Raw genomic sequence first — 12,707 nt, forward strand, 5'->3', positions numbered from 1 at the left:
CAACAGTGTAAAAGTGTTCCTATTTCTCCACATCCTCTCCAACACCTATTGTTTCCTGATTTTTTAATGATTGCCATTCTAACTGGTGTGAGATGGTATCTCATTGTGGTTTTGATTTGCATTTCTCTGATGGCCAGTGATGATGAGCATTTTTTCATGTGTCTGTTGGCTGTATGAATGTCTTCTTTTGAGAAATGTCTGTTCATATCCTTTCCCCACTTTTGGATGGGGTTGTTTGTTTTTTTCTTGTATATTTGCTTGAGTTCTTTGTAGATTCTGGAAATGAGCCCTTTGTCAGATGAGTAGATTGCAAAAATTTTCTCCCATTCTGTAGGTTGCCTGTTCACTCTGATGGTAGTTTCTTTTGCTGTGCAGAAGCTCTTTAGTTTAATGAGATCCCATTTGTCAATTTTGGCTTTTGCTGCCGTTGCTTTTGGTGTTTTAGACATGAAGTCCTTGCCCACGCCTATGTCCTGAATGGTACTACCTAGATTTTCTTCTAGGGTTTTTATGGTATTAGGTCTAACATTTAAGTCTCTAATCCATCTTGAATTAATCTTCGTATAAGGAGTAAGGAAAGGATCCAGTTTCAGCTTTCTACTTATGGCTAGCCAATTTTCCCAGCACCATTTATTAAATAGGGAATCCTTTCCCCATTTCTTGTTTTTCTCAGGTTTGTCAAAGATCAGATGGTTGTAGATGTGTGGCATTATTTCTGAAGGCTCCGTTCTGTTCCATTGGTCTATATGAACTTCCATTCACAATTGCTTCAAAGAGAATAAAATACCTAGGAATCCAACTTACAAGGGATGTAAAGGACCTCTTCAAGGAGAACTACAAACCACTGCTCAGTGAAATCAAAGAGGACACAAACAAATGGAAAAACATACCATGCTCATGGATAGGCAGAATCAATATTGTGAAAATGGCCATACTGCCCAAGGTAATTTATGGATTCAATGCCATCCCCATCAAGCTACCAATGAGTTTCTTCACCGAATTGGAAAAAACTGCTTTAAAGTTCATATGGAACCAAAAAAGAGCCCGTATTGCCAAGACAATCCTAAGTCAAAAGGACAAAGCCAGAGGCGTCACGCTACCTGACTTCAAACTATACTACAAGGCTACAGTAACCAAAACAGCATGGTACTGGTACCAAAACAGAGATCTTGGTAGCTTTTTCTCCAAAAACGATTCCAGAATCCTCTAGGAGAAGAAATGTATATTTCTTTCTTCTTTTTTTTTTTAGATAAAAATTTAAATAAGATTTATTTTTTCTTTATAATGTTTGTGTAATAAATTAGTATGCATTATAATGTACATTTATGTATATAAATTATTTTGGATATAACAAATGTTTTATCACTTATGAATGAGTAAAGTTAAAACCCCATAACTTCCTCAAATGTTACTTAAAGGAATTATTTGATAAATATGGTACTGTTCTGAAATGGAAACTGGACCAAAAGAGTCTACTATCTCAGCAGGAAGGTTCAGCAAATCAGGTTATACATATGGCTTCTTGTCCAACCTAGACTTGAACACAGTCCTTCAACTTCCAGTTTTCCAAGAGCAGATACTGTCTACTGCCTGCGGAAAGGTATATTTCTGTAAGTGGAATGCACATGTCACAAAGCAGCACCTCAGAAAGCTTCTCTCCAGTTTCTATCTGAAGACGTTTCCTTTCTCACTGTAACCTTCAAATCACTCCTGAATATCCCTTCGTAGTCTAAATGAAAACAGTGTTATGATACTGCTCCATAAAAAGAGAAGCTTAACTGTGTGAGTGGAATTCACGTGTCACAAAACAGTTTAACAGAAAGCTTCCTTCTGGTTTCTCTCTGAGGTTACTTCTTTTTCAGGATATTCTAAGGAACGTCTCCAAATGTCCTTTCTCAGATGCCTCAGAAACAGTGACTTCAAACTGCTCAATCCAAAGAATCATTTAAGTCTTTGAGACGAATACAAACATCACAAAAGATTTGTGTAGAAAGCCTCTCTCCAATTTTCAATGGGAGACATTTTTTTGCTCGACACAGGCCTCTGGTTGCCACTTACTATTCCTTCGCAGAATCCTCAGATGCTGACTTTCAAACTGGGAAATGTAGGGTAATCTTTAACCCTGTGAAAAGAATGGGCATGTCAGAGAGCAGTTTCTTCAAGTGCTTCTTTCTGTTTTTTATTGGACGACATTTCACTTTTTGCCATAGTCTTCAATGTGCTCCGAATATCACTCTTTTGGTTTTACAGGAACAGTGTTAAAATGGTGCTTTATGAGAAGAACATTAAAACTCACTGAGTAGAATGCACACATCACCGAGCAGTTTCTCAGAAAGCTTCTCTCCAGTTTTTATCTGACTATATTTCCTATTTGACCATAGGCCCAAATGTGATCTCAAATATCTCTTCGAGGATCCATCCACGAGGGATTTTTCAAGCTGCATTATGTAAAGTAAGCTTCATCTATGTGAGAAGAATAAACATAGAAAAAAACAGATTCACAGAAAGCTTATTTTCAGTTTTTATCTGAAGATATTTTCTTTTTCACCATAGTCCTGAGTGTGCTCCCGAAAGTCCCTTCATGGAACCTTCCATGACAGTTTTCAAGCTGTATCATGTAAGGAAACCTTTATCTCTGTGAGATGATTACACATATCACAGAGTAGTTTAAGAGAAAGATTATTTACAGGTTTTGTCTGAGGCTATTTCCCTTTTCATCATCGGCATCAACATGCTCCCGAATATCACTTGGTACCTGTTTCTCCAAATAAGTTTCCCCGACGCTGTATGAGAAGAGAAGTATAACAATGTGAGTGGAATGCACACGTCACAAAGATGTTCCACAAAAAGCTTCTCTTCAGTATCGGTGTGAACAGATTTCCTTTTTGACCATAAGCCTCAAAGTGCTCCTGAATTTACCATCACACGCTAAACCTACACAGCATTATAAAACTATTCAACATAAGGAAAGGCTTAACTGAGTGAAAGGAATTGAGACGACGCAGATTAATTTCACAGAAAGCTTCCTTGTGGATTTTACCTGAGGATATTTCTTTTTCCATGTTCTAAGGATCGTTCCCAACTGTCCTTCCTTAGATTCCACGAAAACAGTGATTTCAATCTGCTCAATCCGAAAAACCGTTTAAATCTAGGAAACGAATACACAGATCACAAAGCAGTTGCTCAGAAAGTTACTCTGCAGGTTTCATCGGAAGATGTTTCCTTGCTCACCACAAGCCTCCGGGCGTCACTAAATATCCCTTCACAGATTCTTCAAAGACAGAATTTTTAACCTGGGCAACATAGAGTAAGCATAAATTCTGTGAAAGGAATACTTATATCAGACAGTAGATTCTTGGAACGCTTCTTCCTCGATTTTATTTCAGTATATTTCATTATTCGTCAGAGTCCTCAGTGCACTCCAAAATATCACCTTTTTGGTTTCACAGAAACAGTGTTTAATTCCTGCCTTGTGAGAAAAGAGGTATAATTCCTTGAGTGGAATGCATACATCACAAAATAGTTTTTCTGAAAGCTGCTTTCCAGTTTTTATCTGATATATCTCCTGTTTGACCTGAGGCTTGCATGTGCTCCCGAATGTCCCTTCGTGGATACGTGCATGGCGGAGTTTCCAAACAGCGTAATATAAGAAAGGTTTGAACTATGTGAGATGAATAGATATATCTAACACAAAGCAGTTTAACAGAAATCTTCTTTCAGCTTTGTCTGAGGATAGTTTCTTTTACACCATAGCCGTCCCTATAGTCCTGAATGGTCTCTTGGAAGATTTTTCTCCAAAAGGGATTCCGATATCCTCTAGGAGAATAAAGGTATATTTCTGTGAGTGGAATGCAGACGTCACAAAGCAGTTTCATGGAAAGATTCTCTCCAGTTTCGGTGAACATATTTCCTTTTTACCCATATGCCTCAAAGTGCTTCTGAGTTCCCATCACACGCTAAACATACACAGGGTTATAAAACTACTCACGTAAGGAGAGGCGTAACTAAGTGAGAAGAATTGAGATGACACAGAGTAGTTTCACAGAAAGCTTCCTTCTGTATTTTACCTGAGGATATTTCTTTCTCCATGTTCTAAGAATCGTTCCCAAATGTCCTTCCTCAGATTCCAAAAAAACAGTGATTTCAATCTGCTGTATCCAACGAATGCGTAAATCTCTGAGACAAATACACACATCGCAAAGCAGTTGCTCAGAAAATTACTCTGCTGGTTTCATTGGAAGATGTTTCCCTGCTCACCCAAGCCTCCTGGCACCACTAAATATCCCTTCACACATTCTTCAAACACAGAATTTCGAAACTGGGCAACATCGAGTCGGCATAAATTCTGTGAAGTGAATGCACATATCAGAGACCAGATTCCTGGAACGCTTCTTTCTCAATTTTATTTCAGTATATTTCACTTTTGCCGTAGTCCTCAATGTGCTCTGAAATATCACTTTTTTGGTTACACAGAATCAGTGTTTAAACACTGTCTTGTGGGAAAGAGTTGCAAATCTCTGAGCGGAATGCATACATCACAAGTAGTTTGTCAGAAAGCTTCTATCCAGTTTTTATCTGCAGATATCTCCTCTTTCACCCTAGGCCTGAATATTCTCCGAAATGTCCCTTCGCGGATTCGTGCATGATGGAGTTTCCAAACTGCATAGTATAAGAAAGGTTTTAACTATGCGAGATGAATAGATATATCTAACATGAAGCAGTTTCACAAAAACTTTCATTACAGTTTTTGTCTGAGGATATTTCCTTTTTCAACTTAGCCGTCCCTACACTCCTGAATGTCTCTTGGTAGCTTTTTCACCAAAAGGGATTCCAGAATCCTCTAGGAGAATAAAGGTATATTTCTGTGAGTGGAATGTACATGTCACAAAGCAGCTCCTCAGAAAATTTCTATCCAGTTTCTATCTGAAGACGTTTCCTTTCTCACCATAACCCTCAAATCACTCCTGAATATCCCTTCGCAGTCTAAACAAAAACAATGTTATGATACTGGTAAATGAAAAGAGAAGCTTAACTGTGTGAGTGGAATTCACGTGACACAGAGCAGGTTCACAGAAAGCTTCTTTCTGGCTTTTCTCTGAGGGTATTTCTTTTTCAGGGTATTCTAAAGAGCGTCTCCAAATGTCCTTTCTCAGATTCCACAGAAAGAGTGATTTCAAACTGCTCAATCCAAAGAATTATTTAACTCTTTGAGATGAATACAAACATCACAAAAGAGATACACAGAAAGCTTCTCTCCAATTTTCGATGGGAGACATTTCCTTGCTCGACACAGGCCTCTGGTTGCCACTTACTATCCCTTCGTGGAAACCTCAGAGGCCGACTTTCAAACGGGTAAATGTAGAGTAAGCTTTAACCCTGTGAAACGAATGGGCATGTCAGAGAGCAGTTTGTACGAGTGCTTCTTTCCTTTTTTTCTTGGATGACATTTCACTTTTTGCCATAGTCTTCAAAGTGTTCTGAATATCCCTCTTTTGGTTTTACAGGAACGGTGTTCAAACTGTGCGTTATGAGAAGAACATTAAAACTCCCTGAGTGGAATGCACATATCACCAAGCTTTTTCTCAGAAAACTTATCTCCAATTTTAATCTGACTCTATTTCCTATTTGACCATAGGCCCAAATGTGATCACAAATATTCCTTCGTGGATCCATCCACGAGGGAGTTTCCAAGCTGCATAATGTAAAGAAAGCTTCATCAATGTAGAAGCTGTAGATGTAGAGTAGTTTCCTAGAAAGCTTCTTTCCAGGTTTTGTCTGAGGTTATTTCCCTTTTCATCATCAGCATCAACATGCTCCCGAATATCACATGGTACCTGTTTCTCCAAAAGGATTCTCTCGACGCTGTATGAGAAGAGAGGTATAACATTGTGAGTGGAATGCACACGTCACAAAGCAGTTCCTGTGAAAGCTTCTCTCCAGTTTCTGTCTGAACATATTTCCTTTTTCACTGTAGGCCTCAAAGTGCTCCCGAATGTCCCATCACATGCTATACATACACGGGGTTATAAAGCTATTCAACGTAAGTGTTTGAAAAAACGGAGGCAAGATGGCGCACTTCCGGGTTCTTCATCAGCATGTTATCCCGTGCAAGCGAATATGCAGCCATCGCCTGGGAAGGTGCAGACCAAACAGCCATGTGCCAGGTGAGGTCAATTCGAAAAGACCAAGATTTACCTGGTCGCACATATGGAACACACCAGACACGCCCGTGCCCTGCCTACTGCCCTCCAACTCCTAGAAAAGCTTTAACCCTGTGAAAAGAATGGGCATGTCAGAGAGCATTTTCCTCGAGTGCTTCTTTATGTTTTTTATTGGACATTTCACTTTTTGCCATAATGCTCAAAGTGTTCCGAATACCACCCTAACCATTCTAACAGACATACATAATTATTTACATATAGGACCCAAAGCCTTATGCAATTTTCTAAATCTCCTCCTCCACTGTCCAACACTACAAACACACTTGATCGTAAGATCACCAAGCAGAGTTCTACCTGCCTAAAGGCAAATTCTCAAGGAGCATTGCATAATCCCCATCCCAGCCATCAACTCAGAGGACACCAATCAGGTGAAGTTTGGCAAATTGATTTCACACATATGCCAAAGCATAAAAAATTCAAATACCTCTTAACCCTTGTGGACACTTTTTCAGGGTGAATAGAGGCCTATCATACCACAGGAGAAACCGCAAACATTGTTGCCTCTATACTGAACATATTATCCCTAGGTTTGGCCTCCCAGTCACTCTTCAACCCGACAACGGTCCAGCATTCATCTCTAAGGTAGGCCAACAGGTGGCATTCCTCCTACACATCACCTGGAAACTCCACATCCCTCATAGGCCTCAGTCTTCTGGTAAGGTGGAAAAGGCTAATGGACTCATCAAACAACAGCTCACCATACTCTCAGTCAAAACCCGGCAGTCATGGGTAACTCTCCTTCCCTTATCCCTGACCCGGCTGTGGGTAGCACCTCGAAGCCCAACAGGCCTCAGTCCTTTCGAATTAGTCTACGGACGGCTCCTAACCCTCCAGCAAATATCTTCGCTGCCCGCCCCTTTGGTGAACTACCTCCCATATCTCACTCTTCTCAGACAACTCCTAAGACAACACGCTGAGTTAGCACACCCTCCGCCAACAGACGCCAACACCCCACATCTCTCCCTCAGTCCCAGAGACCAAGTATACATAAAATATATCCAAGCCAAAGACTTACAGCCCAGGTGGAAAGGCCCATACACTGTCCTCCTGTCTACACCTACAGCAGGAAAACTCCTAGGACACACACATTGTATTCATATTTCCCAGGTAAAATGGGCGCTCACCGAGAACAATCAGTGGACATTAGTTCAACTTTCCCCCACTCTCCTCAAACTTACAAAACTTCCTTGACTATCTCATGCTCCCCAACCCCTGGCGCTTAGCTCGCTTTCTCACCATCCTCTACATAAACGTATCAGACTTTCAATACTTAACCCCAGACCCATATCTACCTCCAGACAAGAGTCCAGAGCAGTGGTTCTCCTGTCTCCTAACCTTCATCAAACACCTTCAGTGGCAATGGACACTGCTGAAAATGAAGTCTCATTTTATACTTATATTGCTGTCTCACTCATACACTGAGACCTTTGCTAGTCCTCCTAGTGTTTGGCAATTTTTTTCATCACTGAAACTTGGTCACAAGACAGCCGAACACGCTCCGTATTACATAGTTCTGCCAGTTGTCTTCCTTAAGGCTGCCAAACTTCTCTCCGGAAAATAGACACCCTTCTCATGGCTCACACTTGTCCGCCAAGGGCTAAACTTAAACTACACTGTCAATATAACCAATCTCTCCCATTGCTTCCTCTGTGAGGCTTTAGAAGCACCCCCCCCCCCCAGTGGCAGCCCCCTGCCCATGGTCTTCAACACAACTGTTCAAACATCCCACAATTTACTCACACTCCAGGCACCACTATACCAAAATCCAAATAGCCCAATCCTTCCTTTTTCTTATTCAACCCCAAATTCATCCTGGGGTAATCATACTCAGGTGCCCAATGGAGGCCAAATAGCCCCCATTGGAGGCAATTTCTGGTGCAAGGGGTCCCTTTCTAAAACGTTTAACCAAACTGTCACAACTCAATCTCAATCTCTCTGTGTCCCAGTATCCTTAGTGCCCAGCCTCACCCTGTATAGCAAGGCTGAACTAGTCGAACTGATATTGCAGATGCACCCTCCTGCCAATCACTTAACAAAAACGGGCTGTTATCCTCCCTCTAGTTATTGGAATCAGCTGAAAGCCTGGACTCCCTGCAGCACCGAACTACCTCAATAGCCCAAGTAGCTGCCCAAAACAGGCGAGCCCTAGCCTTGCTTACAGCCGAAAAAGTAGGAACTTGTCTCTTCCTTGGAGAAGAGTGCTGCAATTATGTTAGTGGGTCAGGCCTAGTAGACACTAACATTCAAACCCTCAATAAAATAAAAAACTGAAATACAGAACCTTAATACCCCAACCTTGCCAGGAACTTCCTTCTGGGTTTTGCCCGTATTCCAAAAAATACTTCCATTCCTCATTCCTATACTAATACTGTGTGTTATTTTATTCTTCCTCTGTACGTCCAAATACAAAATATAGGCCCCGACCTTAACGACGCCCCTTAAGAGCAGGAAGTAGCCAGACAGACCACGGCGTCCCTTATCACTATTATGAATCAAAGATAGGACAGTTTGGATAAACGGAGACAAGACTTCCGGGTTCTTCATCACCAACTTTTGCCACGCAAGCGAAAATGCAGCCAGCGCCCGGGAAGGTGCAGACCAACCGGCCATCCGTCAGGTGACGTCAATCCGAAGAGACCAAGATTTACCTGGTCGCACATATGGAATGCCCCTGACACGCCCACGCCCCACCTATTGCCCTCCCACTCTTAGAAAAGCCGCTCCCGGTGAGCATCTCGTGCAGAGTTCCCAGCCCCCCACTCCTGTCGGGACTGCATTAGGAACTCCGTTTGAGAGCTCCACAGGGCGACTCTCTTGGCCTCCTTTGCCAGAGGCCGACAGACGTCTTCCTACACACCTTCTTCCCTGAAGCTAGGTGACCAAAAATAAATTTGCAGTTTTGCTACTACCCTTGCCTAATCGCTGGTTCTTTTGTGCTCGCTCTGGTGGTCTTAGAAAAACAAATCAGTAAGGAGAGGCATAACTAAGCGAGAGGAATTAAGATGACACAGAGTAGTTTAACAGAAAGCTTCCTTCTGGACTTTACCTGAGGATACTTCTTTCTCCATGTTCTAAGAATCGTTCCAAAATGTCCTTCCTCAGATTCCACAAAAACAGTGATTTCAATCTGCACACTGCAAAGAAGGGTTTAAATCTATGAGACGAATACACTCATTGCAAAGCAGTTCCTAAGAAAATTACTCTGCAGGTTTCATCGGAAGATGTTTCCTTCCTCACCACAAGCCTCCGGGCGTCATTAATATCCCTTCACAGATTCTTCAAAGACAGAATTTCGAAATTGGGCAACATAGAGTAAGCATAAATTCTGTGAAGAAATGCACATACCAGAGAGCAGATTCTTGGATCGCTTCTTCCTCGAATTTATTTCAGGATATTTCACTATCGCCATAGTCCTCAATGCACTCTGAAGTATCACTTTTCGTTTTCACAAAAACAGTGTTCAAACCCTGCCTTGTGAGAAAAGAGGTATAACGTCCTGAGTGGAATGCATACATCACAAAATAGTTTCTCAGGAAGCTTCTTTCGAGTTTTTATGTGATGATATCTCCTCTGTCACCGAAGGCCAGAATGCGCTCCTGAATGTCCCTATGCAAATCCGTGCATGATGGAGTTTCCAAACTGTGCAATATAAGAAAGGTTTGAACTATGCGAGATGAATAGATATATCTAATACAAAGCGGTTTCACAGAAATCTTCTTTCCAGTTTTTGTTTGAGGATATTTCCTTTTTCACCATAGTCATCCCAATACTCCCGAATGTCTCTTGGTAGCTTTTTCACCAAAAGGGATACCGGAATCCTCTACAAGAAGAAAGGTGTATTTCTGTGAGTGTTATGCACACGTCACAAAGCAGCTCCTCCGAAAGCTTCTCTCCAGGTTCTATCTGAAGACGTTTCCTTTCTCACCATAACCCTCAAATCGCTCCTGAATATCACTTCACCGTCTAAACAAAAACAGTGTTTTGATAATCCTCATTGAAAAGAGAAGTTTAACTGTGTGAGCGGAATTTATGTGACCCAGAGTAGGTTCACAAAAAGCATCCTTCTGGTTTCTCTCTGAGTTTATTTCTTTTTCAGGATATTCTATAGAGTGTCTCCAAATGTCCTTTCTCAGATTCCACAGAAACAGTGATTTCAAACTGCTCAATCCAAAGAATGATTTAACTCTTTGATATGAATACAAACATCACAAAAGTGTTGCGCAGAAAGCTTCTCTCCAATTTTCGAAGGGAGTTATTTCCTTGCTGGACACAGATCTCCGGTTGCCAATTACTATTTCTTCGCAGAACCCTCTGAGGCTGACTTTCAAACTGGGAAATGTACAGTAAGCTTTAACCCTGTGAAAAGAATGGGCATGTCAGAGAGCACTTTCTTCGAGTGCTTCTTTCTGATTTTTATTGGACGATGTTTCACTTTTTGCCATAGTCTTCAATGTGCTCCGAATATCACTCTTTTGCTTTTACAGGAAAAGTGTTCAAACTATGCCTACGAGAAAAACATTAAAACTCCCTGAGTGGAATGCACACATCAGCAAGCAGTTTCTCAGAAAGCTTCTCCCCAGTTTTTATCCGACGCTATTTCCTATTTGACCATAGGCCCGAATGTAATCCCAAATATCCCTTCGTGCATCCATCCACGAGGGAGTTTCCAAGGTGTGTAGTGTAAAGAAAGCTTCACCTATGTGAAAAGAATAAACATAGGAAAAAAAAGATTCACAGAAAGCTTCTTTCCAATTTTTATCTGAAAATATTTCCTTTTTCACCATAGTCCGGAGTGTGCTCTCGAGCGTCCCTTTGTGGATCCCTCCATGACAGTTTTCAAGCTGTGTAATGTAAGTAAACCTTTATCTCTGTGAGATGATTACGCATATCACAGAGTAGTTTCCTAGAAAGCTTCCTTTGAGATTTTGTCTGAGGCTATTTCCCTTTTCATCATTGGCATCAATATGCTCCTGAGCATCACTCATTACGTGTTTCTCCAAAAGGGTTTCCCCGATGCTGTATGAGAAGAGAGGTATAACAGTGTGAGTGGAATGCACACGTCACAAAGCAGTTCCTCACAAAGCTTCTCTTCAGTTTCGGTCTGAACATATTTCCGTTTTCACCGTAAGCCTCAAAGTGCTTCCGAATGTCCCATCACACGCTAAACATACACACGGTTATAAAACTACTCCATGTAAGGAGAGGCTTACCTAAGTGATAGGAATTATGAAGACACAGAATAGTTTCACGGAAAGCTTCCTTCTGGACTTTACCTGAGGATATTTCTTTCTCCATGATCTAAGAGTCGTTCCCAAATGTCTTTCCTCCGATTCCACAAAAACAGTGATTTCAGTCTGCTCAATCCAAAGAACGATTTAAATCTAGGAGACAAGTACACACATCACAAAGCAGTTGCTCAGAACGTTACTCTGCAGGTTTCATTGGAAGATGTTTCCTTGCTCACCACAAGCCTCCGGGTGTCACTAAATATCCCTTCACGGATACTTCAAAGACAGAATTTCGAAAGTGGACAAGGTAGAGTAAGCATAAATTCTGTGAAGTGAATGCACATATCAGAGAGCAGATTCTTGGAACGCTTCTTTCTCGATTTTATTTCAGTGTATTTCACTATTTGCCGTAGTCTTCAGTGCGCTCCGAAATATCACATTTTCGATTACACAGGAACAGTGTTTAAACACTACCTTGTGAGAAAAGAGGTATAACTACCCGAGCGGAATGGAGAGATCACAAGTGGTTTCTCAGAAAGCTTCTATCCAATTTTTATCTGAAGATATCGCCTCTTTCACTGTTTGCCTGAATGTGCTCCCGAATGTCCCTTCGCGGATTTTTGCATGACAGAGTTTCCAAACTGCGTAATATAAGAAAGGTTTGAACTATGCGAGATGAATAGCTATATCTAGCACGAAGCAGTTTCACAGAAATCTTCTTTCCAGGTTTTTCTGAGGATATTTCCTTTTTCACCATAGCCGTCCCTATACTGAAGAATGCCTCTTGGTAGCTTTTTCTCCAAAAGGGATTCCGGAATCCTCTGGGAGACGAAAGGTATATTTCTGTGAGTGGAATGCACACGTCACAAAGCAGCTCCTTGGAAAGCTTCTCTATAGTTTCCATCTGAAGACGTTTCCTTTCTCACCATAACCCTCAAATCGCTCCTGAATATGCCTTTACAGTTTAAACAGAAACAGTATTATGATACTGCTCAATGAAAGAGAAGTTTAACTTTGTGAGCGGAGTTCACATCACACAAAGCAGGTGCACATAAAGCTTCCTTCTGGTTTCTCTCTGAGGTTATGGCTTTTTCAGAATATTATAAAGAGCATCTAGAAATGTCCTTTTTGGATTCCACAGAAACAGTGATTTCAACCTACTCAATCCAATAGTGATTTAATTCTTTGAGATGAACACAAACATCTAAAAAGAGTTGCGCAGAAAGCTTCTCTCCAATTTTTGATGCGAGACATTTCC

Source organism: Piliocolobus tephrosceles, chromosome 4, assembly GCF_002776525.5.
Source record: "Piliocolobus tephrosceles isolate RC106 chromosome 4, ASM277652v3, whole genome shotgun sequence".
NCBI classification, from domain to species: Eukaryota; Metazoa; Chordata; class Mammalia; order Primates; family Cercopithecidae; genus Piliocolobus; species Piliocolobus tephrosceles.